The sequence below is a fragment of the Schistocerca gregaria genome, chromosome X (genome assembly GCF_023897955.1).
Source record: "Schistocerca gregaria isolate iqSchGreg1 chromosome X, iqSchGreg1.2, whole genome shotgun sequence".
In the NCBI taxonomy this organism is placed as follows: domain Eukaryota; kingdom Metazoa; phylum Arthropoda; class Insecta; order Orthoptera; family Acrididae; genus Schistocerca; species Schistocerca gregaria.
Window position 1 is genome coordinate 418,966,556 of NC_064931.1, and position 8,846 is coordinate 418,975,401.

An 8,846-nucleotide genomic window follows, 5' to 3' on the forward strand; every position below is an offset into this window, starting at 1 on the left:
CCTCCCTAGGCCCGACAAGACGCCTCCTTAGACGCGGCAAGGTAGGAGTAGGCAAAATACAACAGGGAATAACAATATTAATGTGCTAATAGTAAACTGCAGGAGCGTCTATAGAAAGGTCCCAGAACTGACCCATTAATAAACGTTCACAATGCCCATATAGTACTAGGGACAGAAAGTTGGCTGAAACCAGACGTAAACAGTAATGAAATCCTAAACTCAGATTGGAATGTATACCGCAGAGACAGGCTGGACAGTGAAGGGAGAGGCGTGATTATAGCGATAAGAAGTGCAATAGTATCGAAGGAAATTGACGGAGATCCGAAATGTGAAATAATTTGGGTGAAGGTCAAGGTTAAAGCAGGCTCAGACATGGTAATTGGATGTCTCTATAGGCCCCATGGCTCAGCAGCTGTTGTGGCGGAGCACCTGAAGGATAATTTGGAAAATATTTCGAGTAGATATCCCCACCATGTTATAGTTCTGGGTGGAGATTTTAATTTGCCGGATATAGACTGGGAGACTCAAATGTTCATAGCGGGTGGCAGGAACAAAGAATCCAGTGAAATTTTTTTAAGTGCTTTATCTGAAAACTACCTTGAGCAGTTAAACAGAGAACCGACTCGTGGCAATAACATATTAGATCTTCTGGTGACAAACAGACCCGAACTATTTGAAACAGTTAACGCAAAACAGGGAATCAGCGATCATAAAGCGGTTACTGCATCGATGATTTCAGCCGTAAATAGAAATATTAAAAAAGGTAAGAAGATTTTTCTGTTTAGCAAAAGTGACAAAAAGCAGATTACAGAGTATCTTACGGCTCAACACAAAAGTTTTGTCTCAAGTACAGATAGTGTTGAGGATCAGTGGACAAAGTTCAAAACCATCGTACAATATGCGTTAGATGAGTATATGCCAAGCAAGATCGTAAGAGATGGAAAAGAGCCACCGTGGTACAACAACCGAGTTAGAAAATTGCTGCAGAAGCAAAAGGAACTTCACAGCAAACATAAACATAGCCAAAGCCTTGCACATAAACAAAAATTACGCGAAGTGAAATGAAGTATGAGTAGGGCTGTGCGAGAGGCGTTCAATGAATTCGAAAGTAAAGTTCTATGTACTGACTTGGCAGAAAATCCTAAGAAATTTTGGTCTCATGTCAAAGCGGTAGGTGGATCAAAACAAAATGTCCAGACACTCTGTGACCAAAATGGTCCTGAAACAGAGGATGACAGACTAAAGGCCGAAATACTAAATATCTTTTTCCAAAGCTGTTTCACAGAGGAAGACTGCTCTGTAGTTCCTTCTCTAGATTGTCGCACAGATGACAAAATGGTAGATATCGAAATAGATGACAGAGGGATGGAGAAAAAATTAAAATCGCTCAAAAGAGGAAAGGCCGCTGGACCTGGTGGGATACCAGATCGATTTTACACAGAGTACGCGAAGGAACTTGCCCCCCTTCTTGCAGCGGTGTACCGTAGGTCTCTAGAAGAGCGTTGCATTCCAAAGGATTGGACAAGAGCACAGATTATCCCCGTTTTCTAGAAGGGACGTCGAACAGATGTGCAGAACTATAGACCTATATCTCTAACGTCGATCAGTTGTAGAATTTTGGAACACGTATTTTGTTGGAGTACAATGACTTTTCCGGAGACTAGAAATCTATTCTGTAGGAATCAGCATGGGTTTCGAAAAAGACGATCGTGTGAAACCCAGCTCGCGCTATTCGTCCACGAGACTCAGAGGGCCATAGACACGGGTTCACAGGTAGATGCCGTGTTTCTTGACTTCCGCAAGGCATTCGATACAGTTCCCCACAGTCGTTTAACGAACAAAGTAAGAGCATATGGACTATCAGACCATTTGTGTGACTGGATTGAAGAGTTCCTAGATAACAGAACGCAGCATGTCATTCTCAATGGAGAGAAGTCCCTCTAAGTAAGAGTGGTTTCAGGTGTGCCGCAGGGTAGTGTCATACGACCGTTACTATTCACAATATACATAAATGACCTTATGGATGACATCGGAAGTTCACTGAAGCTTTTTGCAGATGATACTGTGGTGTATCGAGAGGTTGTAACAATGGAAAATGGTACTGAAATGCAGGAGGATCTGCAGCGAATTGACGCATGGTGCAGGCAATGGCAATTGAATCTCAATGTAGACAAGTGTAATGTGCTGCGAATACATAGAAAGATAGATCCCTTATCATTTAGCTATAAAATAGCAGGTCAGCGACTGGAAGCAGTTAATTCCATAAATTATCTGGGAGTACTCAGTAGGAGTGATTTAAAATGGAATGATCATATAAAGTTGATCGTTGTTAAAGCAGATGCCAGACTGAGATTCATTGGAAGACTCCTAAGGAAATGCAATCCGAAAACAAAGGAAGTAGGTTACAGTACGCTTGTTCGCCCACTTCTTGAATACTGCTCAGCAGTGTGGGATCCGTACCAGATAGGGTTGATAGAAGAGATAAAGAAGATCCAACGGAGAGCAGCGCGCTTCGTTACAGGATCATTTAATAATCGCGAAAGCGTTACGGAGATGATAGATAAACTCCAGTTGAAGACTCTGCAGGAGAGACGCTCAGTATCTCGGTACGGGCTTTTAAAGTTTCGAGAACATACCTTCACCGAAGAGTCAAGCAGTATATTCCTCCCTCCTACGTATATCTTGCGAAGAGACCATGAGGATAAAATATGAGAGACTAGAGCCCACACAGAAGCATACCGACAATCCTTCTTTCCACGAACAATACGAGACTGGAATAGAAGGGAGAACTGATAGGTATTCAAGGTACCCTCCGCTACACACCGTCAGGTGACTTGCGGAGTATGGATGTAGATGTAGGTGTAGACTTATTGGTAGCACATAAAAACGCATTTTAATTCAGTAATTTTTATGAGGAGTGTGACGTGCTAAGTTCGAGTTGTAAGTATGCCAGGTGGTGTAGATTTCATATGTTCACTCTTTTTACGAATGAAAACAAAGCACGGGCGCCACCTGGTAAGATCGCCAGTTGGCTTTACCTCGTTAGATGTATGTACTTATGCATAAAATTACCAGAAATACCAATAAAACAAGAAAATATGCACAAAAATATTCGAATATTAACGTGAAATAAACGAACCTGTGCCTAAATCCAACACAAATTACAACTGGAAAAATACGAATCTAACAATTTATTAGGCGTTTCTAACATTATGCTAATACTAAACCAGTTCATCATTGATTTTAATTCTGTCTTCCGTAGAAAATTACTAAGTATCTTCCAAAATGTTTCGGAAAGGTCTTGCTTGTATCTATGAAACGGTTTTCATATTTGGAAAAGTTGCCTCTGCCTCACATTATGTTATGAAGTAGAACTTCATTGTTGCATTGAAACTTGCAAAATAATCCTCCAAAAGTAAGTCCCGAATTATAATATCTGACAGAATATTTTTGTTTCACTCGTCAATTTAACAGCAAGCGCACATACTCCGATTTCGTAACGTATTAAAAAAATTGCATGCAATTGTTTACATAAATTGAGGGAACCACAGATTACTGGAGGTTCTTTTCACAAAAGGGACAACCAGCCAGTGAGAGCTGTTATAGAAATAAACTCGATCTCTGTGCGTGATTAAATTTTGTTTTCATGATCCTTTATCACTGTTGATCTTGCGTTCACAAAAGCTCTGAGAGAAGCCTGGCTGCCCAGGCAGTAATAACGTTAGTATTGGGGCGACTCCCACGCCAAAGTACCGTTGTCCAAGATGGCGGCGATGACGTCATCCAAGATGGCGTATTTTGGCGGGAAGTTTGAATTTTCGTTCAAAATGGTTCAAATGGCTCTGAGCACTATCGGACTCAACATCTGAGGTCATCAGTCCCCTAGAACTTAGAACTACTTAAACCTAACTAGCCTAAGGACATCACACACATCCATGCTCGAGGCAGGATTCGAACCTGCGACCGTAGCAGTCAGGCGGTTCCGGACTGAAGTGCCTAGAACCGCACGGCCACCGCGTCCGGCAGTTTGAATTTTGGCTGGAAGATAGGTCAATTGGGCTACTTCCACTAACCTAACCCCCTCCTGCTCCAGAAAATGGCAGGACAATTCAACCTCTTGTAACCTAAGAACATGGCGTTAAAGAAAGGTCAGTTGGGCTACCTCCATTAACCTAAGTCACCTGCTATATGTCTCGATTCTCCTGTCCTACGAAATTATCTGACAAAGTCTTACAATCAGCACTTCTGCAAGGTGCTGCATCCTGTCAAGGTTCTCTCAAACAAGTGTTATGGAACTTCCAGACAATGGCAGCCGTCCACAGTTTATAAAAGCGGAAGCCTCACCAGTCCATGACAGTAAAAAAAAAAAAATGGTTCAAATGGCTCTGAGCACTATGAGACTTAACAACTGAGGTCATCAGTCCCCTAGAACTTAGAACTACTTAAACCTAACTAACCTAAGGACATCACACACATCCATGCCCGAGGCAGGATTCGAACCTGCGACCGTAGTAGTCGCGTGGCTCTGGATTGAAGCACCTAGAACCGCTGGGCCACCGCGGCCAGCCATGACAGTCAGTTTTACTCCTAATGAAGATGGCAGAGGTAGTCATCGGAAGCTCGGGATTTTACCCTGCCGGCCGGGGTGGCCGAGCGGTTCTAGGCGCTACATTCTGGAACCGCGCGACCGCTATGGTCGCGGGTTCGAATCCTGCCTTGGGCATAGATGTGTGTGATGTCCCTAGGTTAGTTAGGTTTAAGTAGTTCTGTGTTATAAGGGACTGATGACCTCAGAAGTTAAGTTCCACAGTGGTCAGAGCCTTTTGAACCATTTGATTTTATTCTAATATGAAGTCACAAGTAAATCAAGAACCTTTTATGCAAGGACTCCGTCATTAACAACTTCATAGTCATATTCGTAGTCAAGTGTTATGAAGGACAGGCATCTGGCACTATGCGTGATAATGAATACTGCACAGGTGGAAGTAATACTTGGGAAGACATTACCATCATGGGTTGGTGTACTGTAATCATCATCATGATCGATAGAACAACATGAAAAATGCGAATTCCTTTTTTCTCACAGTCCTAACGTGACACCCCGTCCATCACGTGTTACCCTTCCTGATTTCGACATACACAAACGCTCTCATCGCTATGTAGATACTTCTATGTCCCACAACAAAGATGTCTTGTGAATGAATGGGGGATTATGATTGGCTCTTATCGAATTTACCACCCTAATTACTGATGCCGTCGGTGTGCAAGCACCGTCTGCCATTTCTTTTTCTTTCTGCAGTTGATAAGTTCAGCAGCAAAAATCTATTTTACACTGATCGCTATACTGCACTGACAACTAAAGCTCGTAATGTGCACTACATATCATCAAATACAGAAAGACTCTTACGTAATTACACTGCTCTCCCAGTGAGAACAGGAGCTTGTATATTAGAGCGTGTCGATGTAGTAAACATACAATTCGTATCTTACGCCATACAAAAATCGCCCTTTTACATTACTTGTACATATACCACGAAAACAGACAGCACCATCGATATACTCGCGGCACTAGATATTTCCCTGCGAGGTGGGTGGTCATCCACTCCCGAAAGGTAACCAGAGCACTCTCAGTGAGCCGTAGCCACTCTCACAACTGTTCTAGAAATTCGGGCTCATTTCCCCCTGACACAAACGCATTACTGTTTCTGGTCCAGACCTGCTTGCCTGCTCGCTTTTTTACACCAATCTCCAGACTCTGGGATTACAAGAATATATGTATTTTTGCATGGTTCGCCAAAAAATCATACCATTTTCGTGGTAATTCTCGATATCAAGCACACAGCACACAGCAAATCACTCGTGCAACATAATCCTGAAGATATAGATGGAAATTATTTCTCTACAAAGCTGAAACCTTAGCTTTGTGGGGCGTGCTGTAAACCACTGACTAACTGGAAACTTGTAACGTCTGCGAAGACATTTGCGCAGAAACTCGAGAAAAATAGAGAAAACTGATATTTCCACTCACGAATACTGATACCGGTGATATAGCAGATTCCAAATCATGACTATAATTTACAAGCTCAACTAGGTGTTTCTCACGTCTAGAGAACCAGTAAATGTGCCTTCCACATGCTAGATGCACACACCATCAACTAAATAAAAGCGCGAAATGTGCAGAAGCAGTCGACCGGACAGTTTACATGGGAGGGAACAACGGTACAGCGCAAACACACGTCTATATTGAATCCTCTCAAATTTCCACACCATCACGGAAGCTATCCATACATACTAAGTATTAGTTCGCTATTCGACCATCTAGAGGACAACAGTTAAGTCAGCTACATTCGTACACTCCAACAGGCCTCTGCATTTAGATGGCTCCAACAGCTAATGGGAAACGAATCACTCCTGCCACAAGTCACCGGTGCTGCACACCAAGCAAGCATAGACAGAATCGTCCTAGGAAAACAATCGGCCTCGTATGTACTTTATACCAGTAGCTACAACTAAATATCATGACGGTGGTCTCAGTTAAATGACATTCGGTTATGAGCGAAGTATTGGTAATACACCCTGCTGATGGCCGTCGTTTTGGAAACAAAAATATCGGTACCATCCTTGTAACTTGAAATACTCTTCCCTTTGCTACCACAGTACTCCACGTCAAATATATCTTTCCTTATGACTGGACATAGTCATTTCCTTCGAGTATGTCGGAACACAAACACATAATTTATAAGCCTGATGCTCAAGGTGAACCTGTCACACACCCCCTACTACTAAGTATAATACTTGATGAATAACAGATTGCTGGTTATACGAAATACTACTGACCTAAAATAAAAAGATGGGAGGACATGTCTCATAAGTTTGTTTTGTGCTACCACTGTGTCTTGGAAAGAGAGGCATAACCATCTTACAAACTGCCAGATTGAAAAACCCGATCCCCACAGCTACTGAATGTTACTGTCAAAAACGGTCTTGGTTCTACATGTGTACGCAGGTATCCATGTTAAAAGCTATACCGGCTTTATAAATCGAGGTATGGCATTACCTACGAATGAATTAGTTTTCCAGACAACCACCATGACACTGAATATTAACGGTGTACCCTAGTAATAAAATTGTCGAATCATCCAGTGTGTGTGGCGTCTTATGGTAACTGGAGCAACAAGATGATTTGTACCACGCAACGTCTAGTTTTCTGTGAGAGGCAAAGAACCAAACGTGTTACTGTCAGTTTGGAACCTGACATAGACCTCGAAGTGATGGCAGAAAAACAAAATGTATGGCAGTGAACAAAGCATGTTGCAGCAGAAAAAAAAGTGTTTCAAACAACGACACAGGACCACAGGGAGCGTCTCTTGCGACTTAAAGTATAGTCTGTGGGATACGGTCATCCTCCTACAGTACAGGTGATGAAACTTCAAACTGGTCAATGCAGTGGATCAACACCTGTAAATTTAATAGGAACGTCATATGTGCTCAATGCCAGCACACATGAGGTATTTGTTTTCGATATATGGGAGGAGAGAGATGCAGTAAAAATCTTATCTAGTTCTCTATCGGATGAAGTTAGTGTTGCTTTTATAGTTCGTAATTTTTCTCTGTTGGGTGGTACAGAATAATGATGATAGTATGTTGGGCTGGATAGATGTGAATGGGACCTGAGGCACCCGGATCTGCTTCAGACTGTAGTATCTGTACGTAGTTTGGGAAAGCACAACAATGCGCCCATTTCTGTAGAATGTTCAAAACACGGTCCTGTCGCACTAACTCAGGTCGCTCTGTTTGTACACGGGTTGTAGAAGGTAGGGTATATGGCTTTCTACGACTTCTGCTCAGATCCGACTTAAAGCTGCAGAAATGGCAGCAGTCGAAAGATGCATAGGGACTGACTAAAACCACGCTGGAATTTTACTAGAGCAGACTGGTACAATAAAGGTGACTCGTTTCGAGATATGAGAGGGCCAGAAATATGATATGCCATCGAGACAGAATGCGTTTCAAATACTGGCGGCGGCGAGAGGGGTTGCAAGTACCTGTTTCATACCATGCTCCTTAGCTGAATCACTTTCAAAATTCGGCAATTTTATTACGAGGGTGTACCATCTACATTCCTTCCCGTGCCATACCTCGATCTGTGAAACTAGTATATCTTTTAACATTGATACTAGAGTGCACATGTAGAATTTTTTTTTACATATGAGACGATTACATATCACTTTCTAACACACGGTGGTAGCACTCGCAAGACAAACTTATGTCACATGTCCACATATCGTTGATTTTAGGTCAGTATTATTTCGATTCACTAGCAATCTGTTATTGACTATGTATTATACTTAGTAGTAGGGGGTCCGTGATATGTTCACCTTGAGCATCAGGCTTATAAAGTACGTGTTTGTGTTCCAACATGAGCAAAGGATATGACTGTGTCCTGTTGTATGGAAGGTATGAATTTGATGTGGAGTACTGTGAAGGCAAAGGGAAGAGTGTGTCATACTATAAGGATGGTACCGATATTTCTATTTCCAGAGCCACAGCCGTCAGCAGGGTGTATTTCCAATACTTCGCTCGTTGCCGAATGTCATTCAACTGCGACTGCCATTGTGACATTTATATGTTGGTACAGGGTCTAATACTTATGAGACCAGTTTTTTCCCTAGGACGATTCTATCTATGCTTGCTTGGCTGGCAGCACCGGTGACTTGTGGCAGGAATGGTTCATGTTTCCCATTAACTGTAGGAGTGTCCAAATGCAAAGGACTGTTGGAGTGTAGGAATATAGCTGACTTAACTGTTGTCTTCTAAATGGCTGAATAGCGAACTAATAACAAGTA